At 35.9% G+C, this 10,881-nt stretch overlaps 1 pseudogene; it reads left to right on the forward strand.

Moving 5' to 3' along the window:
• Positions 1 to 6,316: 6,316 nt before the first annotated feature.
• Positions 6,317 to 7,152, forward strand: LOC119696951 (annotated as a pseudogene).
• The last annotated feature ends 3,729 nt before the right edge of the window (positions 7,153 to 10,881 follow it).

Below are 10,881 nucleotides of genomic sequence, written 5' to 3' on the forward strand. Positions count from 1 at the left end.
CAGATGGCTGGAAGGATATCCTGTGCCACATGCCACTGCCTAGAACCATCCTGGACTTTAAAAAGCAAGCCTTATAGTGACACGTACCCAGAAAGAATCGAGTCCAACAACAAGGCCCATTTTTGAAACAACCTCATAAACACTTGACCCAAAGAGCATGGCATTTGAGTGAGTCTTTGTCATCCCCTATCAAGCACCAGCCTCTGGAAAGATTGAGCAACACAGTGCACTATTAAATACTACTTTGAGAGTAAAGGGTAGTGAGACCTTCAAGCATCAAGATACACATTTAGCAAAAGCCACATGGCTAGTCAGCAGCAGAGGATCTAGTGGGCCCTGCACAGTCAAAATTTCTATGTACTGTATGTAGAAAGGGATAAAGTTTCTGTAGTGCATATTAAAAATATGCTAAGAAAAACAGATTAAGTTATTCCTGCCTCAGACAAAGAAAAAAATATGCTTGGAGTTGCTTCCTCTCAAGGATGTGAGTGCACTTTGTGGGCAATACAGGAGGATGGGGAGGTTCAGTGTGTATCTTGAGGGATTTGATTTTGGGTGAGAATAGCCAATGAATTAAGTTGTACATTGTTACTTGCTATATAACACTGGGTATCATCACCTCTATGTTGGGTGTGTGCCCATCACTGTGGGGGCATCTCACAGTGCCCATCTCTGCCACTCCAGATTTGAGAATCTGAACATGACTCCATTTTAATCGTCACATTAATGAAGAATGGACCCTGATTAAATAAGGCAAGTCCAGCAGTGATGGAATCAGAACTGGCTTCAGTTTTCAAAAATCCAACACCATTTTTTCCTGTCCTGAAACACTTGTTAAACTTGCATCTAATAGAAAAAACTTTATAGACTACTTGGTAATGAGTGTAGAAGAGAAGCAGTATAGATTCAGTATAGAAAGCAGTATGTGTGTGTGTATATATATATATATATAAATACACTTACATATATATATAAATTCAGTATAGAAGAAGTATAGATTCATTTTTATATGGAATTGTGAGAAGATTTAGAAGTGAATATATCCCCAGCTAATGACTTTTCTTTTGTTTTCAACACATGAAACATTATTTCATGGATATATTTCTGTCTGTGCAAAGCATCTAAATCTGCATTTGGGCTAAGTGTATTTTTATTATATAAGTGAAATGTATTCTTCCATGTGCAAGTTTTTGTGAGCAACAGTGGAGATGGATTGAAAAATAAAAATTACTTAGCTCACTTATTTTTCCCCATATATCATGCAAAAACCCTTACAGGTAGGTAATGGCTTGCAGAGTAGAAAACTGGGACTGGACAATAGAGACTGGTCACTACAATTCCATGAGGAGTATAGCAACACATTTTTCTTTTCTGGGGTAGATATTTTGAGTCAACAGAAGTAAGAGGAGTCCGGCTCACTAAATTGCAATACAAAGGACCTATGAAGTGCCTATGAAGATTTTTCATCACAGGAAATGTGATTTTGATTCTGCTATAATTTCTGCTTTTCTGAGTGCTGAAACCACTTAAACTTTCTCATGCCCTTCTCTGAGTGATACTTCAGTATTATCATACTTACAGTATGGTAAATGAAGTACAGCTGTTTTGGTGATAAATTATAAAGTCATAGGTTTTTGAATAATTTTTCTTTTCTTTTTTTTTTTTAAGCACTAATCAAAGATTTCATATGTGACAGGAAGGTGGAAGAGGAGAAAGAGGAAATGGCACACAAGAAAGAGTTGAAAATCTTAGGATTAAAAGTAAGACTAGACAGATAGCTTGAAGCTACACAAGTTCATGCAAGGATATTGACTCCTGTGGAGTACATCCCTCCCTTTGCCACTCTCCTTTTCTATTTCTTTGACTGTTATGGTTTAATGCCAGCCAGCAGCCAAGCCCCATGCAGATACTCACTCACCCACACACCTGCAGGGTTGGAGAGAGAATAGCAAGGGTAAAAGGTAGAAAACTCATGGCTTGAGTTAAAGACAGTTTAAGAGGGAAAGCAAAAGTCACGCACACAAGTAAAGCAGAATAAGGAATTATTTGCAGCTTCCCATGGGCAGGCAGGTTTTCAGTGTCCTCCAGGAGAGCAGGGCCCCCTCATGTGTAACAGGAACTTGGGAAGACCAACACCATCACTCCAAATGTCCCCCCATTCCTCCTACTTCCCCCCAGTTCATATGCTGAGCATGATGCTGTACGGTGTGGAATATCCCTTTGGTCAGTTTGGGTCACCTCTCCTGGCTGTGTCTCCTCCCATCCCCATGAACTCCCAAATTCCTCACCAGCAGGGCAGTAGGGAAAGCAGAAAAGGCCTTGGCTCTGTGTGAGCCCTGCTGATCAATAACAAAAACATCTCTGTATTATCAACGCTGTGTTCAGCACAAATCCAAAACACAGGCCCATACCAGCCACTCTGAAGAATACTAACTCTACCCCAGCCAAAACCAGCACATTCTGCTCCTTGTGTCCCGTCAGGCTAATCTCAGCCGCCAATACAGTCAGTTGTTTGGATCCCCCTGTCACTACAGGAAAGTCACTGATCAGTACAGAACCGTACCGTATTCATTGATAACTGTTGAAAATCCTGTCCTCCTAGGAAAATAAATTTTTATTTATTAGGGTTCAGGACCAATAGATAAATAAATACACTTTTATTTGGTAGGAATATAGAGCTGAATTTTTTGATTCCCATAAAATAATAACTTCCATTTCACTCAGAAATACAAATTTGTCTTCATAGGATGGAAATGTGAAAGTATATGGAAGGGAAGAAAGAATGTCCTACAATAGAAATTTATTCTCTTGGCTGTTGAAGAAAAAGGAAATAAGGTTTTAATAATAATCTGCCAGTTTTGGCCCAGATAGAATTTTTAAACAAACATTATATCCATTTTCAAAATCAGCAATCTCAGGACCTGCATTTTTCTTTAATTTATGTTTTTAAGTTAAAAAAATGCTCAACTCTGATTTTATTGGAGAAGTATTTTGTTAGCACAAATTTTTCCAGTGGATCAGTTTAATCCTTTAAATCCTCAATTTAGACAGGGCCTATTTCAGTAAAACATAGACTGCTGTGTTAGCACTGTTGCAGTGAAGGCTTCTTTAGGTAGAGCAAATAACCTCTCTAAAGTAGCAAAGAAAACCTGAGTTATAAAATAATTTTCCAAATATTCATGAATAGAGTTTTGGGAACCCCTTCAAAGAGCTTTTCATCCCTCTCCTGACACTCTGTGTAAAAAAACTTTAATCTTGCTTAGGAGTAATAGGTAATATGGCACCAAATGACCTTATCAAATTTTATCAAAAGGAAAAGCAATACAACCAGATTCCCTCAAGTAATTACTTGGAAGCACTTTTAATATAACGTTCAACCAGGGAATATTTTTTATCACTTTCTTTTAGCACAACTTTATCTGGGACCATGTTAAACTGATGCTAGAACACTTTCATCTACTATAACTCAAGCATTAACTTTTTCACTTAAACATGTCAACGACGCCATGTTCTATTTTCAAAAAACCCTTAGAAATATATATAGAACATTTCTATTCTTTGTAGACCTTCTTTGATTTGTATATAGAGGCAGCTGCAAGTTGATGAATACATGAGGGAAATTGTGTTTAACTAACCTGATTGCCTTCTATGATGGGACAATGGCTAGGTAGAAGAGGGAAGAGCTGTGGATATTGTCTGCCTTGATTTCAGTGAGGCTTTTGACACTGTCTCCCATAGACAAGCTCAGAGTGGGCAGTGAAATTGATTGAGAACCAGCTGCATGGCTGATCTCAGAAGGCTGTGACCAGTGGCACAGAGTCGGGTTGGAGGTGTGTCACTAGTGGAGTCCCCCAGTGTCCAATGCTGGGCCCAGTTATTGCTTTACTTTTGCACCTGTGAAAGGAAAGATGTCATAGAGAATATCAAAGCTCAAATATTTCAACAGCTTTAGAATATTAGGAAGTTTTCCACATGAGAAAAGATTGTAATGAAAGGATGTGCCCAATGTGCTTGTGCAAGATATATTAGTAGGTTTGTTCATTAAAAAACAGATTAATTTGTTTGGTTTATTTTTGTAGTCCTTTGCATAGACCTCTTGGTGATTAGACTGTAATGTTAACATGTGCTTGGGTTAACCTTTTCATCATTTCAGTCAACTGAACTGATTGCATCCCTGTTGTTTCTTTGTTTTGTTTTTTTTTCTTTTTTCTTCTGTTTTTGTTATTGTTTTTGTTTTTTTTCAGGTAGAGTTAGGGTAGAAAACAGAGTGTACTTGAGTAAACTTGAAGTTTTGTGGAAAAAACCTAGATATGTAACAGTGGGGATCTGAGTATGTGCTTAACTAAATCTTTTCAAATGTTTAAGGCATTATGAATTAGGTAAAGATAGAATTGCAAAAAAAACCCAAAAAACAAACAAAACAAAAAACCAAAAAACTTTGGATAGCTGTGGACCAAGTTTAATAACTTCTAATAAATGCTTGTGGTAAGGATAGCCGAGGATCTTTTCTTCTGAATATTTATTCATGTTCCTTGGTTTTAAATGTTTAGTTCAAAAATGGAATGTTAAACAGAAATATTTTCATAAACCATTAAAACACTAGACACTAACATGAATTATGCATCATTTAAAGAATGCAACCCATTTTTATAATTGTAAATGGAGACTACTACATATTTTTTATTCTACTGTCTTCTGTAAATTGTTTAAACTTCAGGGATGTTTACCAAATTACAAAGCAAAAACTGATCAGTGTTTTGGATCAATGGAGCTAGTTGAAATATTTATTTATTTAAATAGCTTAATGTATTTCATATGACCAGATCTAACATTTCATTCTGTACTGAGATCAGAAGCCAAGTATCAAAACAAATACAGGACAAGCTATTACTGTATAAATTTTCCCATGTTTAGGTAGCCACATCCTAAGAGTGATACACATTTTTCAATCAACTATCTAGAAAAAAATCCTTTTCACTAGATTGCAGAAATTAAACTGAATTTCTCATGATGTCTTTGATAATAGGCCCTCTTTCATAAGAGTAATGTACAACAGAAGACCAACTCAAATGGACAGCTGAGAAGAAGTTAAAATGCAAATAAAAATGAGTAGCTGATGAGCACAACATTTCTGAGATATTTTGAGGAAAAAATATACATGACAACCTAATTTTTACTCAGAGTGTTTTGGTCTTGAGCTCTTGGAAGTAAAGAAATAAGGAGAGTAGGACAATTGAATTGACAATTGAATTGTTTTATTCAGAACTAAACTGAGTAGATGCTTGCATGATGAATTCTTGTGAATGAGTAGAACACTGACTTTAATAGTAAAGTGTAAACTTTGCACCTATAAATGTAGGAATCCCAAGTAACAGCTGATGTTCCACTTTATCAACTGTTGCATACAGAATTTCTGGGATATTTATTTGGAAGATGCTCAAAATCCTGGACTGTTTTCAGAAGCAATATGTCGTAATTATCAGTGTTATAAGAAAGTTTAAAGAATGATTGAAACAGATTAAGCAAAGTTAAAAGCCTTTAGTGATTTTTCTTTTGGCCTGTTGAATCTGTAAATTCCAATTTTATTTTGTAAATTTATTCACATGTAAATGGTTGTTAAATACATTTATTCATGCTTAAACTGATCATAGATCCATGTTGCTCTCTAAAATTTACTGGCAAAAAATAATCATACTGTTATTGCAAAGAACACACAAAAACACAGACTGTGACTCTATTACCCACTAGAGTATGCTTTCAGAAAAAAATACTCAAGATCATGGTTTCATTAAGATTTTTAAATCTGATCCATATAGAAACTGAGATTGCATTCATGAATTCAAGTTATATGTATGTTAATATTTGGATAAAAGCCCACCACATTCAATATAGAACAAATGAAAAAATCTGACAACAGATGGCTATGTCTTTTGCACACAGTTTACACACTAATACATATATAAGTATATATTCACTTGTATTAACATATATCTGCATGTATGGGTATGTAAATAGATATAGGTGTATAGACACATATAAGCCTACATAAGGAGTATTAACGACAGAAATAAAAATAGGGCAGAGAAAGAAGAAAATAAATCTTATTTTTTAATCAATCAATATATTGTTGTTTTTATTATGTGGCAAACTTGTTAGGTAAAGTCATAACTTGATTAGAATTAAAGCAAAGCTCCCTCCTTCCCTAACAGAATCAAAATTCCACCCCTTATGCTTACATTCCTTGTACAATATCATTCAGACCAGTCATTACAGAACTGTACTTGGACCAGTTCTATTTAATATTTTTATAGATGACATGGACGAGGGCATTGAGTCCTTCATTAGTAAATTTGCAGATGACACTAAGCTGGGAGCTTGTGCTGATCTACTGGAAGAAAGGAGGGCTCTGCAGAGAGACTTAGATCAGTTGGATAAATGGGCAGAGTCCAGCAGCATGAAGTTTAATAAGTCTAAGTGCCGAGTTCTACATTTTGGCCACAAAAATCCCCTACAATGTTACAAACTGGGGACAGTGTGGCTGGACAGTGTTCAGGCGGAAAGGGACCTGGGGGTGCTGGTCGACAGCTGGTTGAATATGAGTCAGCAATGTGCCCTGGTGGCCAAGAAGGACAATGGCATCCTGGCCTGCATTAGGAATTGTGTGACCAGCAGGAGCAGGGAGGTCATTCTTCCCCTGTACTTGGCACTGGTGAGACCGCATCTTGAGTGCTGTGTCCAGCTCTGGGACCCTCAATTTAGGAAGGATGTTGAGATGCTTGAGCGTGTCCAGAGGCCGGCAACAAGGCTGGTGAGGGGCTTGGAACACAAGCCCTATGAAGAATGTTTGAAGGAGCTGGGGTTGTTTAGCCTGGAGAAGAGGAGGCTTAGAGGTGACCTTATTGCTCTCTACAACTTCCTGAAGGGAGGTTGTAGACACTGGGGGTCGGTCTCTTCCACTGGGCAGCAACTGACAGAACAGGAGGACACAGTCTCAAGCTACATCAGGGAAGGTACAGATTGGATAAAAGGAAAAAAAATTTCCCCAAAAGAATAATAAAATACTGGAATGGTCTTCCCAGAGAGGTGGTAGAATCACCATCTCTGGATGTGTTTAAAAAAAGACTGGACATGGCACTTGGTGCTATAGTCTAGTTGAGGTGTTAGGGCATAGGTTGGACTTGATGATCTTAGAGGTCCCTTCCAACATCATTATTCTGTAATTCTGTGATTCTGTGATTCTGTGATTACAAAATTAACCCTTTATATAATTCAATTGAAGAAAAGGAATTATGTATGGGATGCATTTTCTTCTGATCTTTACTAGTTCCTTACAGCATGGATATAACTCAAGATCACAAAGATGTCTTAAGATTGATCTCTTATTCATTGGTGAAATAGCTAATGAAAGAAAGCTAAAACACTTTCACAGGTTTTCCTTCCTTGAATGACTAACTTGGTCATAAGCCGGACTTATATGAGGAGTAGTATTAAATCAAGAAAACATTAGCATTCATGTAGTCTAATTTGCAAGGAAAATGCCTCACTTAATAATTATTTAGATTGTAAACTGAATACCCTTTGAGATCAATACCCAGATGAAACTGATCATGTTACTGAAAATAAGGATTGAGAATAAGTGGGAGCAGAAGTGTGATATATAAGAGAAAGGAGTAAAACTGACTTTAATGAGAGGGACATTATTAGCTCATTATAGAAACAAGGCAGAGGGACGGTTGTATGAGTCAAATGAGGTGAATAAATCTGAGCTGTCAGTAGGTGACTATAGCAGATAATACTAAATAAAATATAAATTCAAATCCATGTAGGAATTGTCCATCATAGAAAAACATTATAGAAGGCAGTATTCATACTCTTCAAAAGTACTGCTATTATGATCAAATAGAAGCATAACATTCTGCAATTTTGAACATGTGGTCATTATAAGGAGAAGTTCCTAAGCAAAAGGATTCCATTTTTTACTGTGCCCTAACATGCAGTTGTGGAAACTAATATTCTGGAACTATCACTTTGGTATTCTAATAACGAGCTTAACCCCATGGCACACTCAAGTTTTAAATTAGAAAATCTGACTGAGATTTTTCAAATTTTTTTTGTTGTTGTATTTTCATTCATGAAAGCTACAGAACTCCACAAGAATTATTAAAACAACTCATATCTTGACTCCTATTATTTACTGAGAGATTGAGAGTGGTGGGGAACCAGAAAAGGTTTCCCAGATATGTACATGCCCCATCCCTGGAAGTGTTCAAGGTCAGGTTGGATTGGACTTCGAGCAACCTGGTCTAGTGGAAGATATCTAGAAGATCTTCAAGGTCCCTTCCAATGCAAACCTCTCTTTGATTCTATGGCTTACATGGGTTTGGATATATTACAGTGATTTACTTCTCAAATATTTTCTGTCTCCTCAATTGCCAGTTGTACAGTGGATTCCTACCTCCTTCTCTTTTTGCACATCTTTTAAATGCGCAAATAAATTCAGTAGTATTAGAATACTTCATGTGGAAAAAGAGTTCTTTTTACCTGAAATTGTATTATTATAAGAGACAAATGTCAGGATCCATCACATCTGTGTCACTTCTTTTTCCAAACTGAATAGATAGCACTTTGGAATACCATGCAAAATAACTTGCTTCTAAAAATACTACAAAAAATATCATAATGAAAATTATTAATAAGGTATAAACCTTCATTTTTCTAACAAAAGTAGGGGAGGGAATGAAAAAATAGATCATTGTGGAATTTTTAATCAAATGTAATGTATTTACGTCTGCCAGTCTGTCAAAGTACTTGTATTTTACTATCAATTTATTCTGAGGAAAATGGTTTCACTCAGCATCTTAATATATACAAACTCAACATGATACAGATGAGGCAAGAAGTCTTAGCTGCTGTAGAGCTATTTTATTACCTTCCTCATTGTTTTGGGTTCCAACATATGCTGTCCTTCATAAAAAGAAACTTGCCTGTAGACATGAAATCCTTTATTATTCTCAGAATTTATAGGAATTTTTCTTAGTTCCTTTGTTTTCAAAAAAAATCAGAAGCTTTTGAACATTTTCAAAACCACATCCTCTAACTAATGGCCATACAAATATAAATAGAAAGCAAGGTTACATATGGGCTAACGGAATATATGTGGAACTGGACCCTCTGAACCTATGAGTTGATTAATGGGAAGAAATGACAGCATAAAACCCCTCTGATTGAGGTAATGCTAGTGATATAAAAAGTAAAGAGCTAGTTTACCATTAGTGTTACTCCCGTTTTTCATTGGCACATCCCAGTGAAGTCAGTTGACTAAAGTTGATAAATGATTTTTTTGGGATCTGAGAATCTGGTTAAGTGAAAGGTGTTCCTGCCCACAGCAGGGGGTTGGAACCAGATGATCTTCAAATGTCCTTTCCAATCAAAACCATTCTATGATTCTATGAAGGATATCACATCTTTCTCTTTTGTCCTTTATTCCATCCAGGTTGATTTCTGACATTTGTTCACCACCTGCCCAAGCTTTCCTTTAGGAGTGGTGTTTTTCAGTTCAGAGCTAACTAAAATTTTCTGTTACATAAAACTAGTGTTCTCGTTTTGAAGGTATGGCATTTCACATCCATCTATGTTGAAATGATTTACCATTTTATTACGCAATTTTCCATACTATGAGATCCTCTTGCGAATTGGTCATGTTTGGGTAACATCTTTTTTCCCCTGAATTCAGTAGCCAGCAAATATTATTATCTCAGTAATTCTAATGTTTCCAGCCTATTCTTGTAATTCTTCCAGACTACTTCCAGACTATCATCACACCAATGTGCTTAGTACAGACATTTGACTTGATGGCTTGGCATCTCATAAAGTGGCCTAGAATATTTCCTAATAATTGACAAGCCATCATCTGTCTTAGGGCAGGACACCATTTGGCAGTTTGTAGAGGAATTTCATATGAAGTCAGTATTTCAGGTGTTTCATCCTTTGGGAATTTTTGCCAATCATATACTCATTCTTGTGATTTATTACAGTTCTCACTAGCTTTTACTGAGTGTCCTTTATCAGCAAGTTTTTTATTCAAGAGAGAACTTCCCAAGGGCCACCCATGTTCTGACATCAGTATTTCCTTTTCTGTTCCTCTTTTACTGTAAAAAAAAAAAAACCTCATTATTTTTTCAACATTTAGAAGCTGGTTTTCCTTTTCTTCTTCATGTTTTTATTTTCTGTCTTCTATATATGAACACAACTTCATCTTAAGACCAAGTGCTTAAAACAACATAGAAACAAGAATGCAGTATTTATCAAATGTACTTAGCTAATTCCCTTTTTTCTCCTCCCAAAATTCTTCTGTAGTCAACTGGCTTTACTTACCCTTACCATTTTTCACAAGTCTGCTCAGACTCCCAGGTGTAACCTCCTTCTAAGCAGCTAGTATTTCTTCAGAAAGGTTCAGACCCTGTATCATAACTTTTGGTATACCAAATGTCATTAGAAAATTTGTCTGCTGATCTCTTACCTGATCTTCATCATCTGTATATTCAAATATTTCTCTTACACTGATAAAAAAAATCATTTCATTGTATATTTGGGGACCAACAATTTGAAGGTGAAGCCAAATTGGTTATATAAGATTTTTTTTTTGCTTGACAAGAGGCATAAATAGATTAAATAGCAAAATATCTTATTGATTCATATGAAAATATGTTAAATCCATTATATAAGCACACTAAAACATTCTTCTTGGTTTTCTTAATTGTGAAATGAAGCTTTAAATGAAAGAGACTGTGTTTCTCCCAACTTAATAGCCATCATGGATGGGATAAAAAATTAGAGAGAAGAAAAAACACAGAAATGTTTATGTTAGTTGAAAACTTTATA

This window comes from Motacilla alba, chromosome 2 (assembly GCF_015832195.1).
Source record: "Motacilla alba alba isolate MOTALB_02 chromosome 2, Motacilla_alba_V1.0_pri, whole genome shotgun sequence".
NCBI classification, from domain to species: domain Eukaryota; kingdom Metazoa; phylum Chordata; class Aves; order Passeriformes; family Motacillidae; genus Motacilla; species Motacilla alba.